The 17884-nt window shown below is 42.9% G+C and overlaps 1 protein-coding gene across 4 annotated transcripts in view; it reads right to left on the reverse strand.

The window, feature by feature from the left end:
• The window catches only part of LOC144696699 (FYVE, RhoGEF and PH domain-containing protein 4-like), a 428322-nt gene that overhangs the window by 173250 nt on the left and 237188 nt on the right, over positions 1 to 17884 (reverse strand). The window contains exon 1 of one of the 4 annotated variants that reach the window (XM_078568323.1): positions 6643 to 6733. The exons of the other annotated variants lie outside the window; for them this stretch is intronic. The gene's annotated coding sequence lies outside the window, so the exon portion shown is untranslated. Of the gene's footprint in view, positions 1 to 6642; positions 6734 to 17884 lie in introns of those variants that run through there. 4 annotated transcript variants of the gene reach the window in all.

Raw genomic sequence — 17884 nt, forward strand, 5'->3', positions numbered from 1 at the left:
TCAGGATGCCACAACTGAAGTAATATTCTTGGGCTTTGTGTGCTTCTGTAAAGCACAATGGAAGCTGGGAGAAAATTATTTTTGCAGACGTTTTAAATGAAAACAATATGTATACTTTGATTGCTGCAGATTGAATTCAGTACTGTCCAAAGTTCTGATGGGTCTCTGCCAAACCACTGAACAGAAGCAGCTTGAGAAAGGGGAGTACATCTTTACAAGTGAGAGCAAAACACAATCACCATGGTCATCTCTCTCCATGACAAAAGATGCAAAGCTGGTAGATGAAAATGAGAAAGGCCAATCAGTGATCCTTGGTGAAAATTATGCTACTACCTCAATCAACTATCTCTCTAAAAGATGATTCACTCTTAAAATGCCTCATTTTAAACAGGTATTGTCTTTAGGACAACAAAGTGGCAAATGAAGTTGCATCAAACCATATCATCACATAATTAATGCATGTTGTTCTCTTCATAAAACTTTTGTTTTTTTTTTCTGGCTGCTTTCCTTCCCCTGGTGTAAACTGTCCTAGATTTTAGATGTTATTTTAGTAGGATTTAGTGTTCTTGCTTACTTGGTCATTTTGTACTAACATGTGGACAGAAAAGAAGCCATGTTGATGTTGCTAACCTTTTTACAACAAGCTAACTTAATATAGTACAATGAAGTAATCATTGACTAGCAACAGATTATATTAGAAGGAAGCGCCTCAATTATCCTTCAATCGAAGGTTAAGTATTAATAATCAAATAAGTTGGCTTTCTGTATTTTTCCATTAACATTTCTATATGAGGATTAAAAGTGCTGTCAGAGTCTGGGAAAGAGGAAGCCTGAACTCCAAGGGATCCAACTGTGTCAGGAACACACTGGCCTTGACTGAGTCAACCTTAGTTTGATCAATGGATTGCCTGTAAGTTTGAAGTCTTAAGATAAGAGATGAAGTTTGAAGCAAACCCATTGTTTAAATTTGAGGCAATGTGCGCAATTAGCCAGACCAATGAAATTAACCCTTAACAACATTATTGACCAATTAGCCATTTCCAGCAACATTGGCTAAGCTGGGGTGACGCATCTTTCTAGGCATAAAAAGGGGTTACAGGAACCATCTTTTTGTGTACACCAAGAGAGGAGAAATCAATTTGGATTTTCAAAGACAGCTGAGAGTTTCCCTGTCAGCATTGACATTGTGTTTGTAGTACTGGGCCTGGGCAGTCGAGAGTTTCCCTGCCAGTGTGGATCCCAAGGAAGGTGTAGTGCTCTTCAGAGGCAATTGAGCATTATCATATCGGTGTGAACAGTCAAGGTTGCTGTCCACTTCTTTTGGATTGATCATCCATTTGAAGGTGTGAAGTCTGTAGAGTTTCATTGATTACCTTTATTTTCCCTCATTAGTTAGCAGAAAAGGTTTAGTTCTGTTAAGACACAACAGTTGGTAAAGGCTGAGTTGTTTAAATCCCAGAGGGAAACTTGAACAACTGTCATAACCTATTTTTTCAATTGGTATGTTTGAGATGCAGCTCTGAATTCAGTAATAAAACCACCAAACCTTGAGGTTTTTTATATATAAAACTAAATTAAACATTTATTAATTTAACAACAAATTTAAACACATACACATGTCTACAAATTACTACAAATAATTTTCAAACAAAATCCCCAAATTAAGCACTCCCAGGTAAATCTTCACTAAGGCAACAATAACCCATAGAATTTAAACAGACACCAGGCAAAGCACATTTGACCTTACAAATTCAAAATGAGGTTCATTTGCAGACACAGTCCTAGGCTTACAGGCTGGTTAGATCTTGAATGCCTCTGTCTCACACACACAAACTCCTTTTGGTTTATACCTAGCTTTCCCTTTGAATGTAAATTTTGCATTGTAATAATAGGTTTTTTAATTTTACCTCTCCTAACAATAATCCTTTCATTCCGCCAATTTTATTAGTAATACAAACACATTGCTTGGTGTCTCCCAGCTAGGTGCAAAATTTTACCCATTCTTTTGAATGGTTTATTCAACAAATGCAAATTGCACTTTGCCTTTTAACTTACGTTTAACTAATTAACATCTCAAACTACTATACATCAAAGCACCCAGACTAACTGGCTTTAAACCAATTAAGACAAACACATAGGCCAGAAATTTCCCCCCCTTTGGGAGGGTTGTGTGGGGGCGGGCATGAACCCGATCGGGGTCCAGACCTCCATTTTATGTGGGCGGGTCAATTAAGGCCCGCCCATTGTGACGCATGCCCGGAACCGCTGTGCGCTCCCTGTGCGGGCGGGGGGGGGGGGAGGGGATTCCCTGAGTGGTTCCCTGTGCTCTTTCGCGCATGTGCGCGAAAGAGCGCAGAGATCTCCTTGAGGCACAGAGGTGCCTCAGGGAGATTTGCTTCAGTGTTAAACTTTTAAATAAAGGATTTTTAAACTTTTAAAACATGTCCCCTCATGTGACACTATCACATGAGCTGGGTCATGTCAAAGAATAAATGTATAAATTTTTATTAGATATTAAAATAGTTCATGAAACCTCATCCCGCCCATGGATGAGGTCTCATGAAAAATGCGAAAGCCGCCTGGGCTCTTTACCTGCCCGCCAACCTTAAGGTTGGACGGGCAGCTCATTAAATTGAGTTAATTAGGTTTTAAATGGCCTTAATAGGCCTTTGACAGTTCGGTGGCCGCACAGCGGACTCAGCTGCGTGCCTGCCGAACTGAAAATCTAAATAATGTGCGGTGACGTTGGGACACCCACCCGAAGTCACCGTGTGTCATTTTACGCGTCAGCGAGCGGGCCCTGATCCCCGCTCGCCGACAGGAAAATGCTGCCCATAGACACAGACCCTACTACAAGTCCAATTTAAAAATAATTTCCAACAACATTATACACATTAATATCTCTTCATGACAGTTGATTGATTAGTTTGTAGTTAATTGATAAGTCTTTGATTGATTGATGATTGTACTGTTGTTTTATTCTGCTTAAATGAATAAACTTTGATATTATTTGTTAACTCAGAGTCCGAATCTTTGCCTGATAGTTATATCTCTGCCGAACTAAATCAGTTTAAAGGGGTGTTTTTTGTTCCAGTAATTAGATAGCATGAAATTAAATTTAAACAAGCATAAATTTATCAAATACCCTTTTTTTAAAAAAAACATATCCTGGGCGAAAGGATTATCTAGCACTTTTTTGTGAGATTGTGCCAGTTTAGCCTAAGGTTAGTTCGCCTTCCTACAGTTCACGCATTTCAGCAGTGTAGGCACTGAGGTAAGTGTCAATCTGTCTGCAATGGACAATCTACGTTCTCTGTCACTGAATTACACTGAATTTCCTTATGTAATACTTTTATATTTCATGTTAAATAAGGAAACTTATATCACAAGATACAATAGCCATGATCATCAGATTATTTAGTTCACTGCTGTACAGCAGATGGACTGAGAAGGAAACTTTCAATGCATTGAGGGGATATGTTTACATGCAGCAACAAAAAAGGAAATCCCAAAAGGCAAAATGGATTTCTCCAATGACATTAGCTACCAAATTGACTTAATTATTGAGCGCTGGTAAGGTTTCCAATACTTTTTTTTTCTGTATATATTGATCTTTAATAAAAGTCGGAAAGTCCATAACCTGACCACAGTCCATTCCAGAGTGAAAACAGTCTATGCAAAGAAAAGTCAAATCTCCACAAAAGATTGAAAAAGAAAATAGATACTATCTGAAATATTTAATTTAAAACTATAAATCGAAACAATTATTATTTTCAAGTTAACTTCTTGTTCTCAAGATCTTAGATAAATGGTTGGTTTTATACTCTACTTGTCAACATCATGTGTACATTGGAATTCTTTAAAATCCTGTATTACTATAGCACGTACCACAAATTACCTTTAAGTATTAAAATAACAAAGAGAAATAGAAGGTGGAACATCAGACAGTGCATGCTTACAAAGAGGTTAATGGCTACTGAGCTGGTCTATGGAGGCATCTAAGAGAGGTAAGTGCCTCCCTCCCTATTCGAGCAACTGAAGAAGTGATAGAGACATCTTTAGACGGCACCAAGTCCCATACAGAGATATCAGGACAAGTTTAATCAATCAAGTTTATAAGAATGGAATCAGATCCATACAGGTCCATAATAGTGTTGCAGTCCCACCCAGTTAGACAATGGAGAAGTGTTGGAGGAGGAGGATTGTGTGGCCAACCATGCCAAAGGCTGCAGACAGGTAAAGAAGAATGAGCATGGACAGTTAACCATAGTCACAGTCACATAGGATGTAATCCGTTACTTTGATAAGGACCATTTCAGTTCTTTAACTGAATGAAGGGGTTCAAACATGAAATTTCAGGGTTCAGGAGGCAGGTCACAGACTGGGTCAGCATTTAGAGGGGCATGGGGGGAAATAAAAATAGATGTGAGGTCAGGACTAGGGCAGGAGATAATCTTGGGGGAAGTTTGATTTGGTAGGATAAGGGTAGGGAGGGAAGTGGCAGAGGCAATTGAATGGATGGGCTCCATCTTAGTGACAAAAAAGTCCATGAGTTCCTCGTATATTTACCTCAGAAAAATCCCTACACAGCTGCCATATCATTGGAACTCATTTTGTGAAGAAATGAACAGTGGCAACAAAAGCCACAAAACATCCTGATCTGATTGAAATGTCAACACTGGCAATATTTTATTTTTGCTATTGATCATGCTTTGTTATCTAAGGCAATGATAGAAACTATTTTATTGACCAAGTGCATGGGGGATGGGCAATAAGTGCTGGCCCAGCCAGCGAAGCCCACTTCCTGTGAATGTATATAAAGAATATAGTTTCTATCATTGCCTCAGATAACAAAACATGATCAATAGCAAAGATAAAATACTGCCAGTGTTGGCATTTCAGTCACGTCTACCAACTAGATTTTCTGCAAGGGTGAACAGATTTCTCAGCCATCATATCAACTTTCCTGGTGCCATGAAAAGTCCACAGCCTGAATGTTGACTACACTAACTCTTCTTGTGTGTGTAAAGTGTACTTGTAGTTGTTTTCAAGGCCTGATATGTGGCTTTTGAGTAACAGCACAAATCTGGCATGTTGTCCTGTAGTTGCAGAATCCACACCATGGGGCAGATTCGACATGGTGGAAACTAATACAATTTTGGAAGCACTTTGCTAATAAAGGAGGCTAAAGTGCACGAGGGAGTGGTACAGGCTTTTTCAGATATATGTAACGGATGTCTGTTAATAGATTAAACGTTATCAAGGAGGAAGTTTCCAAGAAATCAAAACAGCAAATGAAAATTAACTTAAGAAATTATTCCTCTTCATTAATGATTTTATGCAACTTTGTGATTTGAGCTGCTATTTGCTGATGTGCAAAAAGCCTTCATTTATAAGCCAAAAAAAAAGCCACTACCAAATTCAGAACCCTTTTGAGAATATAACATGTGGCTTTTGTAGCATTCTGCCCACATCATGCAAAATCATCATATTCTCTATCCTGTTCCTGATGAAGGCAGGTTTATAGCAAAAAAAGCTACCTGCACTGTCAGATAATGGCACAATCATCAAGAGAATATACAAGGTGACTGTTGCTGAAAATAGAAATACAATATTGGTATAGTAGAGGATATAGTTTTGCAGCTACAATTAAGGCATATTGTTGGAAGAGAACAGATGGAGCTTTACTGTATTAAACTAGAGCTGTACCCAAGCTGTAAGTGCTTAATGCAATTTCTGAGGGCGAAACTAGAAACATATTCTGCACTTGAACCAACATCCCTCACCCTGATAAGTACAAAAATTTAAGGATTTTTTGAAAGGACTATTTTCATTTAAATACCTTTACATAAAGGTCACATTTTAGGAAATTTTCCAAAGTAAATCTCCACAGATTCCAATTTCTCTGGTCATTTTTCAATTTTATCTGACCCCATTCCTCTCGCACAATCCAACCACGAAACAGAATTCAATTACTACTGATGCAGTTAATATTTAAAAAGACTGACACTATCAATAAGACTATAATTTACATATCACAGCTAAATCTCATTCACACTGGGATTTCTCTGGGTCAAAAACAGTCAGTCAGTCAGTGCTAGACCTCTGAGGTTTGGAAACAACTGAAAAGCTTTGCAACCCATTTGGTGGAAATGGTCAAAAAACAAGGATACATGAGAAGCAAATACGCATGTCTTCACAAACCACTTCTGCACCAGCAGCAGATATTAACACCAAGCATCAGCACACATCTCAACCGTTAATATCAGACCTGAAAGTTAAAATAGATTTTCAACATATGAACAAAGTCATTGATCTACGTCAGTATAAGCATCAATGATTCTGCCATTCAATACAGTGTTGAAGTATTTGTTGTATTGTCTGGTATAACCTTTAATCTAATGCTGAAAAGGCAGCAGTAATTGTTTTAACACCACAAATCCTCCATGTCTCCCTCCTCTGTGAGCGTTGCCCATTAAAAACAGATTACTACCATGCCTCCAAGTTTCAACAACTACCTTGTTATGGCAAATGTTTTTGATTCTCCTCAAATTAAAAACAAGCCACACAATACAACAATAAAAATCAATAAAAGCATGCAAGATGAATGTAGAATTCCCTACATTTGTTAACAGTACTGACCTTATGAAAGCAGGGTAGCTGCCCTGCCTGGCAACATTGCTGGATTTCAATAAACTCCATTCAACTGCTCCACCAATCAAGCACTTACCTCTTAATAGCACATTGCATCTTAGATATTTCCCCTGCACGCGATGTCCTGCTTCTTGCCGACCCCAGCACAGGAGGAACAATTGCATTCCAATAGGGAATGAGCAGATGGCTGTTTCCAAGGCAACTACATCTATTAAAACTACTGGCAGAAGGATGTGCCTGCTAACAGCATTACAATTGCTGGCATTGTACTACAATGAACGGAAAAAAAGCTGCAGCGCTTACTGAGCATGCTCAGCAGGTATTCTTACCCTTTAACCAGGCAAGACTTTGGGTTCCAATATCTCAATTATTCACAGTAGTTTGAAAAGAATCTACATCCTACTGCTAGTAACTTGGAACAGTCTGGAGTCTCCCAGGCAGTTTTCAAACTGCAGTGCTGCACTTTGAGCAATACATGGCAACTAGGTGATACCACAATGCTGATACTTTGGAGCAGAAACATCTCGAGGTTCCTATGAGTATCCCATCGTTCTGGTGAAACATGGTAATGTCCAGTGAAAACAGTGTGGATCTAGCTGTGCCAAGTTTCCGTTTTCTGGGAATTTAAATCCCCTTTAACGGTTGAAGCCTCTATCTACCTTTTTCAAGGCAATTAACAGCAAGGGGGCAGAGTTTTTGGATGGATGACACGCCACATCAGGAGTCAAGACCAGTGAATTTGTGAACGCTAGCACACACACTGAGAGTAAGGCGGCTGGTTTTCACAAAAGCAGACATGGGTCCCACTGGTGGCAATCAGTTTTGGTTCGTGGCCTGGAGCCCTTACAAAATTCTTGCACAGGGATCAAGCATTAGAGGGGGAAGAGGTGCATGGGGGATGGCGAGATTGAACAATTTTGCCTCCTACACCATCCTCACCCCCCACTCTCCTCCAACACAAGCAGGAAGAGACCTCTGGATAGCTGAATGTTAGAGATGCTCACCCTGCCACGCCCCCGCCCCCCTCCACCTCCCCCCCCGCCCCCCCCCATCCCCTCCACCACGGTGGTGGTGCTTGTACCTGCTCCTGCTGTATGGTATTTAACTGCCTTTCAACTGAATCCTATAAACGCTGTTTGTGTCAGTGCTGTTTGGGGCACCAGGGGCATATACCCGGCATGTCCCTTGGGATTTTAACTTCTATTTACAGTTATTGAAATCCTTAATGCAGCAGTAATAAACCAGATGTTCTACAGAGGAGAGGTAGGAAAAATGAGGACTGTTCTCCTTTGGAACAGAGAAGATTAAGAGATGATCTAAGATGGGGTTTTCATGATGATGAAGGGTTTTAATAGAGTAAATAGAAAAAAAAAACTATTCCCTCCAATGGGGTCATTGATTTAAAATCATTGGCAAAAGATATAGAGGGAGGATGAGGAGAAATCTTTTCACTCAGAGGTTGATATATTTCTATCTGAAAAGGGAGCAAAAGCCGATTCGATGTGGGAAGGTGGTGGCGTAGTGGTATTGTCACTGAACTGGTAATCCAGAGGTCCAGGGTAATGTCTGAGGACCTGGGTTTGAATCCCACCACAGCAGATAGAATTTGAACTCAATAAATATCTGGAATTAAATGTCTGATGATGACCATGAAACTGTTGTCGATTGTCGTTAAAAACCCATCTAACCTATCACTAATATCCCTTCGAGAAGGAAATCTGTTGCCCTCATCTGGTCTAGCCTACATGTGACTCCAGACCCATGCAATGTGGTTAATCCTTAAAAATGCTCTCTGAACAAGGGCAATTAGGAATGGGCAATAAATACTGGCCTAGCCTGTGATGCCCACATCCCATGAAGGAATTTTTAAAAATTGAAAAGGGAATTGGTCAGGTCGTTGAGGATGAGGAACATCCAGGGCTACTGGAAAAACGTAGGTGTATGGGAGTAAGCATGACTGTTCTTTCAAAGAAACATAACAGGCTGAATGGTTTCCTTTTGTACTGCAAGTTTCTATAATTACATGATTTCCTTGGTTTACCACAGCACCACAGAAATAGACAGACGTGTATTAGCACCTGGTTTGAACTCTGCTGGATAATTCACAAACATTCAGTATGTTCTAATCTGATAGATTAGATCAGTGTCTAAATCAATGGAAAGGAAATATCTGTTGAATTTATGATGTTGGTGTCCCTCCTGCTATCCAAGAGGAAACTGAGGAATTTATAACTTCAGTGACACATTGATAACTTTTCCACAGAATTTAACGAGCTCGTTATCTTGACAATTTTTTGTAATGACATATTTGACATATTTCCCCAAAATAAATATTATGGTGTTGGATTTGAAGCCAAACTAAAAAAAACCTATTTCAATGTAAAAAAAAATTCTAACTTTCTAACCAAATTTTTTTGCATTGATATACATAGTTGTCAAGTAATCTGTTCAAGGAACTAAGAAAAACACATTTTTAATGCAGGCAAAGAAATCAAAGCAATTGTCCGAAGTAAGTTAAAATATGTTCCAGTCCTCTGTATTAAACCCTACTGCCCCATATCAAGGATATCCCCAACTAATTGTTTGACAAAATTTACACCTAACTCTGGACAGACATAAAAGCAAAATACTGCGGGTGCTGCAAACCTGAAACAAAAACAAAAATAAAAATAAAAATAGCTGGAAAAACTCAGCAGGTCTGACAGCATCTGCAGAGAGGAATACAGTTAACGTTTTTTATTTCACCTCATTTCTACATTTCTTAGTTCTGATGAAGAGTCATACGGACTCGAAATGTTAACTGTATTCCTCTCCGCAGATGCTGTCAGACCTGAGTTTTTCCAGCTATTTTTATTTTTATGTTTGTTTTTGTTCTGGACAGAACATGCTTTGCACTCGTGTGCTGTGTGGTTGGATAACAGAATTCTACACACGTTCTATCAGACCAGTAATTTGGATGCATATCACTGATGCTATGGAAACTTCCGTGATTGAACTGGTGTTAATTTTCACACATTTTTTTATTTAAGAGGGTTTTTTTTTTCTAAAACTAAAACTAAGCTTTGTGGATAATAGTACTTCTGTGCCTGGATTGTACAAAGCAAGAAGCTTCTAGGTTTAAAAAAACTGACCTCAAATAAAGTGACAGTAAGGAATCTGCAATTTTCTCCCAGTTGCTTCTGAGGGGGAAGAATTCAGCCAAGATTCCCAGTTCTGATCATGACCTAACGCCACCTAACGGAAAGCAAATTTGCATGAATGTCAGGGTGGAAAGGAATTCCCCTCCCCCAAACAGCCTAATTGCTTTGCACAGAAAATAGTCACTTGGGGGAAGGTGCTGCAGGTTTGTCGTTGTCCATGAATGGTGCCCCTGCATTAGTCACAGCCTTGAGGCAAGAAAATTGGAAAAGGGTGAAATGTAAGCTTTGTTGTGACCCGTGGTCACAGAGGCACCACAATTTTGAACAAAATCAAGTGATGCCATTGCTAAGACCTTTGGAGGTAGGGAGGGTGCAGTAGAGCACTCGGAGGAAAGCTGACAAGGTGATATTGAGGTTCTGCCAAATTTAACAGCAGAATTATAATTTTTTTCCTTCCATTCCCTACCCAGCAGCCAGACAAATTGACAGGCTAGCCAGCTGCTGGGCACATAAAACCCGTGGAAGGAGGCTGCGACTGAGGATCACTGGGGATTGCCTCTGGTGATCGGGAGGGAATTGTGGGCTGTGGATCAGGACTTAAGGGGGGAGGGATGGGGTGTGGCGGGGTGACTGATAAAAAGCTTACCTTTTGCAGCTGGCAGTTTCAAACTCGTTTCCAGCTTTTCCAAGCCCTGGGAAAACCAGCCAGCTTCTGTTAAATTTAAATCAGGCTCCCAACTGCACTGTGGGAGCCTCCTCCTGCCTGACATGGGGGTGTTAACATTGAGGCTGGCCTACTAGAAGTTTAGCCAATGATCCTTAAGTATTTGCTTTTCTAATAGCTTTGTATATAAGGCACTTTATAAAAGTTCTGTATAACAGCTGATCGCTGGAGGGGGTGCAGAAGAGATTCACCAGGATGTTTACTGGAATGAAACATTTAAGTTATGAAGAGAGGTTGGATAGACTTGGGTTGTTTTCGTTGGAGCAGAGAAGACTGAGGGGCAACCTGATCGAGGTGTACAAGATTATGAGGGGCATGGACAGGGTGGATGGGGAGCAGCTGTTCCCCTTAGTTGAAGGGTCAGTCATGAAGGGACATAAGTTCAAGGTGAGAGGCAGGAAGTTTAGGGGGGATGGGAGGAAAAACTTTTTTTACACAGAGGGTGGTGACAGTCTGGAATGCGCTGCCTGGGAGGGTGGTGGAGGCAGGTTGCCTCACATCCTTTAAAAAGTACCTGGATGAGCACTTGGCACGTCATAACATTCAAGGCTCAGGGCCAAGTGCTGGTAATTGGGATTAGGTAGTTAGGTCAGGTGTTTCTCATGTGTCAGTGCAGACTCGATGGGCCGAAGGGCCTCTTCTGCGCTGTGTGATTCTGTGAAAACTATGTTTACTAATCTTTGCCTCCAAGTTAAAGATTCATTTTTTAATTGCTCATGGGATGTGAGCATCACTGATAAGGCCAGCATTTATTGCCCATTACTAATTGCCCTTGAGAAGGTAGATGTGAGTTGCCTTCTTGAACTGCTGCAGTCTGTGTGATGTAGGTACACCAACAGTGATGTTAGGAAGGGAGTTCCAGAAATTTGACCTAGTGATAGTGAAGGAATATAGTTCCATATGTCCTTGACCCACTTATTCTACAAGACTGATCCAGATTCTTAGCTTGGGTTTTGCTCCTTGTACTGGTGGCAAAAATTACTGTTATAATCATTCCACCATTGGTAACAATGCCTTCAGCTGCCTGGGCCCTAAGCTCTGAAATTCCCACCCTAAACCTCTCTGTTTTTTCACATCTCTTTTCCCCTTTAAGATGCTCCTTAAAACTGACTTCTTTGACCAAGCTTTTGGTTATCTGCCCTAATATCTCATAACATGCTTCAGTGTCAAATTTTGCTTGATAACCCTCCCATGCAGTGCCCTAGGATGTTTTAATATATTAAAGAGGATATAAGTTGAAGTTGTTATTCCCACTGGTGCCAAATTCATCCCACTTTTACGATGAAATATAAAGACTTTAAAATCCAAAAGTCTGATATTAAATCTAATACAGACCCTCCCTCTGAATAACATTAATCATGTGCATGATTCATATATTAACTATAATCACAACATAATCACTTCCAAATAAATACATATGTGCAATTCTTCACTGTTGTTGAATCAACTTGACATTATAAATAGGATAAACTTGGCATCAATAGGAATTGGCACAATCACTCAACCATTTTAAATATAGAAGAAGCATTAAGCACCCTACTCTGTGCTGCAGCCAGAATGTACTACATTTCACTGACCTCTGCTTTCCTGCAGGAAAGAAGGTACAAGAATAGGAAAGGTTTAAATTGTGAACAGCTGACCGTAACAAATTTAATACAGCCCTTCCCCCATCTTGTTCAAGCAGTAGCCGGTAGGTTTCTGATAAATCATATAAACAAGGCCCTCTGTATAAGGTAGTCTTTGAAATTGTAAAAAATGTCATAGGCATGTTCCAGAAAGGATGTTTGATACAACTACCTTCACAGTCAGGGAGCTATAAACAACAAGTTAAACGGTAGAGGTTGTTGGTCATAGAATGAGCGTTTCAGTGAGGCGAATCGTGGACAATTGAAGTTGTTACATATATTTTGTTTTGAGAAGCTTTTGTCAAAGTTTAATTTGCTTTAATCTTTAGCCCTCTTTCCTACAGGTGAAAGGAGGAAGTCAATTGCTTTGTTACTGGAAATGAAGAACGAATAAGGTTTGGATGAATGATACAACTTTTGGGATGTGAAGGAATACAGGCTTGGATTCCTTCGTTATTATTGTGTTTAATTCTTTTGATTCTAGAATGCCAGGGTGGCACCAAATTAGGATGTTAACAATGGTTAGTAAGCTTTTGGCCTACTGGTATGTTTTAATGACATAGCCACATAACTGGCTGCTTTTTAATATTCTTCCTGGTAACAGTGGAGCGCACCAATTCTTTATTTACTGATATTTACTTACAATGCTCACTACGCACTGTCATTTTATCTTAAACGTCATCACAAAATGGTTCATTTGCATTTTTAAGATCAGAATGGAAATGTAAAATCACTTGCAAGGCAGCCAAGATTTTCTCTCTGTGTACTATGTTTTAAACGTGTTGTTTATTGTTAGTTTTGTTACACATAATAGATAGTCAAAATATTCTGTTAAAAAGTTGCTTTGTAGAACACCTCTCAATTCACTCAAGCTTGCCTTTCATATAAATCAAGGAATTATAAGGGCCTGAAGAAGGGCCCGGCTTGAAACATGGGGCAGAATCTCGTGAAGGGAAATGAGATGAGCTGGGGCACTTAATGTACAGGAGGCAAATGTCAGCTTTTCGACAGCAGGATGAAAGTTGGGAATTAGGTTGGTGGTGGATTAAAGGTGGATCATGGTCCCCAACGATAAGCAGTGGAAACCCATTTTTAATGCATTATTAGTATGTCATCCGTAGTCATTAAAACACATAGTCACCAGGTTAAATTGTGCCTTTGTGATTAAGTCAGTAGCAAACAAGAAGCATGTGCCTCCAGATTCACAGCTGGTGAAAGATGGTGTGCAGCAGGTGAGGTAGCCGTCCTAGTGGATTTGGAGTGAGTAGCCGCAGCTTTTCTTGTATGGGGAACTTAGTTGGACCAGGGGAGAGGAGGCTGAGCTGTTGCATTGAGATCGGATAGCAGCTGTCCAGACTGGGGTGTCGGGGCGTGGCTGACCGTGGAAAGGAGGGTGGCGGTTGTCTAGGGAGCTCAGGGCATGGCTGTCCGAGGGAGGTTGGGTTGCGGCAGTCCTAAAAAGGATCTTGGGCTCAGGGGGCGAGAACTGGAAAACAGAAGAAAGGTCAGCGTCTACCAACAGGAGCTCAAACATGATGGAGGGAGATCAAGGGTGATTGAGGGTAGGTCAATGGGGAGTTTGAGAGAGTTGAGGGGAAATGAAGGCAGGTCAAGGTCAAGGGTGATAGAGGCATGTTGGTTGGTGGGTCAACAGTGTTTGGGGGCAGGTTCAGGGTACTAGGGGGCAGCTCTAGGTTGACAGGAAGTTGATCAAGTGTAATGGTGGATGGCTCAAGGATCACAGAAGGCAGGAATAGGGTGATGGTGGGAAGGTCAAAAGTTAGTGATGGAGGGTGCAGGGTGATGGCTTACAGGTCCACTGTCACAGTAGAGTGTGGAGGTAGTTGCGACAGTTGGAAGAGGTGACCGGAGAACAAGTTGAGGAGGGAGTTGGGCATGGTGGGGTAGGTGGAGACCAGGGTATGATCAATGCACAGCAGTGGTCCACAGTTATCAAGTCAGGAAGGAGGGCCAACTAGACTTTGCCGATCAAATCTTTACCAGCCTTCTGTCCGCTGTTCACTTCAGGCAGACAGGATGGATCTTGTGCATCCAGTGCTTTTCGATGCCATGGCAGAACCAGTAGGGGATGGCCCAGGGCCAGGTGCAGCAACAGGCCCAGGGCCCAGGGCCAGGTGCAGCAACAGGCCCAGGGCTCAGGGCCAGGTGCAGCAACAGGCCCAGGGCCTAGGGCCAGGTGCAGCAACAGGCCCAGGGCCTAGAAGCCAGGTGCAGCAACAGGCCCAGGGCCAGCTACAGCAATAGGCCCAGGGCTCAGGGCCAGGTGTGGCAACAGGCCCAGGGCCTAGGGCCAGGTGCGGCAACAGGCCCAGAGCCTAGGGCCAGGTGCAGCAACAGGCCTAGGGCCTAGGGCCAGGTACTGCAACAGGCCCAGGGCCTAGGGCCAGGTGCAGCAACAGGCCCAGGGCCTAGGGCCAGGTACTGCAACAGGCCCAGGGCCTAGGGCCACGTGCAGCAACAGGCCCAGGGCCTAGGGTCAGGTGCAGCAACAGGCCCAGGGCCTAGGGCCAGGTACTGCAACAGGCCCAGGGCCTAGGGCCAGGTACTGCAACAGGCCCAGGGCCTAGGGCCAGGTACTGCAACAGGCCCAGGGCCTAGGGCCAGGTACTGCAACAGGCCCAGGGCCTAGCGCCAGGTACAGCAACAGGCCCAGGGCCTGGTGCAGCAACAGCCAGAAGGACAACAAGGGGCGGCAGCAAACCCGGAGAGTCAGGCAGCCAGACCTGTTGGATTCAGCCCCATAGCTGGATTTGCACAAGTACAAGGGGCAATTGATTGCACACATGTGGTACTGAGAGCTCCCTGGGAACAGTCAGCAGCATTCATAAACCAAAAGAGGTTTCATTCCATTAATGTGCCACTGGTTTGTGACCACCGAAAAGGAATCCTGCAGGTGTTGTGCTTGCTTCCCAGGGAGCTCTCATGGCTTGTACATTCTCAGTCACTCTCAGCTGCCACAGCTGTTTGCTCCTCTCTGCACAACTGCAGGGTTGGTTCCTCAGTGACAAAGGATATCCTCTGAAGACCTAATTCATGACACCTGTGCAGAACCCACAGAGCCCAGCAGAGGAGAGGGTACAATTTCTCCCATGTCTCAAATAGGCAACAATAGAACTTACCACTGGACTGCTGAAGATGAGATTCTGCTGCATGGACCACTAAGGAGGAGTGCTGCAGTATGCGCCACAGGGAGTCTCTTGGATGATTTTGGTCTGCAGCACACTACACAACCTCTGGCAGCAAAGAGGTGAGAAATTACAGGGAGACGGAGGAGCTGGATACATCCTCAGATCAGGATAAATTCAGCTCCTCCCTATTTTGAGGCAGAAATCAAGAGGTCCTGCAGGTTCCTCAATGGCTGAAACCAGATGCAATGAGGGTCTCTCAGCTTGTCTGGTGCATTGCTCCACTCCCCTGGCATCTGTAGCCAAAGCAGGGCCATGCACCACCTCAGGGTTTTCTGATTCTTCCCTTTATCCTCAGCCATTGAGGCCTCTGCAGGATCTCTTGACTTCCGCCTCAAGATATGTCGCTGTGGAAGTGCTAACATATACAGCACTCTCCCTCCAGACCAACCCATAGGCCCACGACCCCTAGCGCCTTGGTATGAACTAGCTTCTCTACGTGGTCCCGTCAAAGACTCACATATTTCTTACTTGGACGGAGTTTGCACATGACTCAGTCACACATGCTCCGATCCAGGCTAACATTCACCTGCAAAATATGGAATACCTCAACTTCTGGGAGAACAACTTCTGAGGGGTGATAAGGGAGTGAGCTACATATGCTGGCTTACCAGCGAGATTCAAACAATGGTTGACAAATATAGAAACCACTATATGTCAAGAAGCTCCGATTTGCCACTACTTCCAACAATAAAAGGTATGTCCATAACCCCCACATCAGCCATTATTGAGTTTCAAATGAAGAACCAAGCCCTCAAAAGCCCCCACCTGGTTTCAAAAGTCACAATGACATGACCATTCAACACACATGAATAAAGTGCTCAAAACGTATCAAAGTGCTCAAAGAATAAAGTGTTGTGCCACAACATTTCTGCATAAACTTACAATGTCATAGAATGTCACCTTTGTGCCATTAGAATAAAACACTTATATTTTTCTACCTTGGACTACACCTTGGAGCAATCCCAACATCTGCAGCTGAGGCAGCCTGCTGAGAGCTATACTCCGTTGCCTGAGATGACCTTGGCAGCTGTCCTCTGGCTGTCTGAGGCCAAGAGGGCTCCAGCTGCTTAAGGTCTCCTGCACAGGTGAGGGTCCATCCTCGATTGACTTCACCTACTGAAAGCGGGGGTCATCGGCAGAGGGGAGGAGGTGCAGCAACTCCACCTTGAAGCACCCTGGGATGATGTCCCCCAGGCAGAATGCTAACACTCTTCCTCCCTGTTGGGTGCGGGTTGGCACCTCCCTGACTCCAGGAGGAGAAAATGCACCTGGAGGGTGGTCAAGGTGCCTTGCCCCCTTTTTGCCTAGCCAATGATGTATAGAACCCATGGCCAGAACAATGAAATGCAGGTTGATGCGGATATATGGCAGCCACTGAATGTTCTGCTGGACCTTATCTCCATGGCAGTTGCCAACTTCTCCTTAGAAGAAGCCATGCACTCACATGATGGAGCCACGACAAAACTCATGGCTTGGATGGACTACTCCATCGTTTGCTCAAGGCTGCACATGACCTCTGCCATATGTTCCCCTGCCTGTCTCTGCATCTTCAGCAGGTTTCTTGTGGCTGTTCCTAGAGGCATGTCATCAGCATAGGGTTCAGCATGGGCCTGCTGTCTAGCAGCCTTCTGACTGTCAGGGACCTCGGCTGTCACATCCTCCAATGCTGCAATATGTATGTGATGTGTTCACCAGGTTGTGACCCCAAGTCTAATCGCGAATGCATTCCCACCAAGGTGACTGTCTCTGCGCTGGTGAAGGGTGCAGGGGAATGATGTGACAGTGCATCAACTTGGGAGTTCACTCAAGGCCAATGACTATTCATAAGGCCACCTTTTCCTTATAACTCTCACCACCCACATCCCCTTTCCATGCCCAACCTTACTTTCTTCTGTATCAGTCCCTGGAAAAATCCTCCAATTCACTAACAACTGAACTTTCAAAGCATTGATTATTGCACCTGGGGATCATTTGTTGGTGAAAGAGGGAAATGGCGACACCTTCTGTAAGCTGGTGTGCACTACCACAATGGACAGAGGCTACAGCAGCTTGGCAACAGACGCCAACACCAAAAGCAACAACCCGCAATGTCATTTATCAACTTCACGTGCGGCGCTTGTGGCAGAAACTGCTTCTCAAGGATTAACCTTCATAGCCATAAGCAAAGGTGCACCAAATGTACACCCCTTCCCTACCTAAATACATTGTCTGCTGTGTCCATCATCTCTCGTGGATGGAAGGATGCCAACACACTGATTCTGGCCTATTGTATTTCCCGATTTTAATTGCTCCACCATTGGTGGCCACACCTTCAGTTGCAAAGGCCTCAAGCTCTAGAAAAGCCTCTTTTCGCCTCTCTACGTTGCTTTTCTCCCTTAAAATACTCCTTAAACCCTACCTCTTTGACCAAGCTTTTAGTCATCTGATCTAATATTCCCTAATGTGGCTCAGCATCATACTTTGTTTTATAATGCGCCTGTGAAGTGCTTTTATTACGTCAAAGGCACTATACAAATATAATTTGTTGTTGTT

Source organism: Cetorhinus maximus, chromosome 22, assembly GCF_964194155.1.
Source record: "Cetorhinus maximus chromosome 22, sCetMax3.hap1.1, whole genome shotgun sequence".
NCBI lineage: Eukaryota > Metazoa > Chordata > Chondrichthyes > Lamniformes > Cetorhinidae > Cetorhinus > Cetorhinus maximus.